This window comes from Ipomoea triloba, chromosome 16, assembly GCF_003576645.1.
Source record: "Ipomoea triloba cultivar NCNSP0323 chromosome 16, ASM357664v1".
In the NCBI taxonomy this organism is placed as follows: Eukaryota; Viridiplantae; Streptophyta; class Magnoliopsida; order Solanales; family Convolvulaceae; genus Ipomoea; species Ipomoea triloba.
This window is the reverse complement of record NC_044931.1, coordinates 5,883,846-5,884,676: the sequence shown is the minus strand read 5'-3', so window position 1 is coordinate 5,884,676 and position 831 is coordinate 5,883,846.

Sequence of the window (831 nt, the reverse complement as noted above, 5' to 3'; positions counted from 1 at the left end):
AAGCGGTAAAGTGCATGAAAAATAAGGAAATGTAAGTCTGAACTCCACGCATAGGGAACCTAATGTTTTAGTGGGACACATCTCAAGCAAGAAACTCATAGGTAACCGGAGTATATGTCGGTCCTCTCCATTCGAATACTTTGCTCCATTGCGGTTGTCTTAGCAACCGATTTACCATGTCTTCAAACCCAAATTACCTTAGCACACTCGGATCAAAGTATTTCACTCCAATAAAATTCTCTGACTTATACACGTCCACAAGCGCCAATTGTTCATGAGTTAAGCCTCGGAGGACCCTTGTTCCTCTTGCATTAGGTTCAACTTGTGGTGNATTGTTCATGAGTTAAGCCTCGGAGGACCCTTGTTCCTCTTGCATTAGGTTCAACTTGTGGTGGTGGAGGTGGTGGTTCTCCTCTTGCCATTGTTCGGCTTGTGCTTCTTCCTCATAATTGCTTTTCAAGGCTTGCTCTTAGGTTCTTCCCATTTCCTAAAAAAAGCAGTAAAGTGCATGAAAAATAAGGAAATGTAAGTCTGTACTCCACGCATAGGGAACCTAATGTTTTAGTGGGACACATCTCAAGCAAGAAACTCATAGGTAACCGGAGTATATGTCGGTCCTCTCCATTCGAATACTTTGCTCCATTGCGGTTGTCTTAGCAACCGATTTACCATGTCTTCAAACCCAAATTCCCTTAGCACACTCGGATCAAAGTATTTCACGCCAATTAAATTCTCTGACTTATACATATCCACAAGCGCCAATTGTTCATGAGTTAAGCCTCGAAGGACCCTTCTTCCTCTTGCATTAGGTTCAACTTGTGGTGGTGGAGG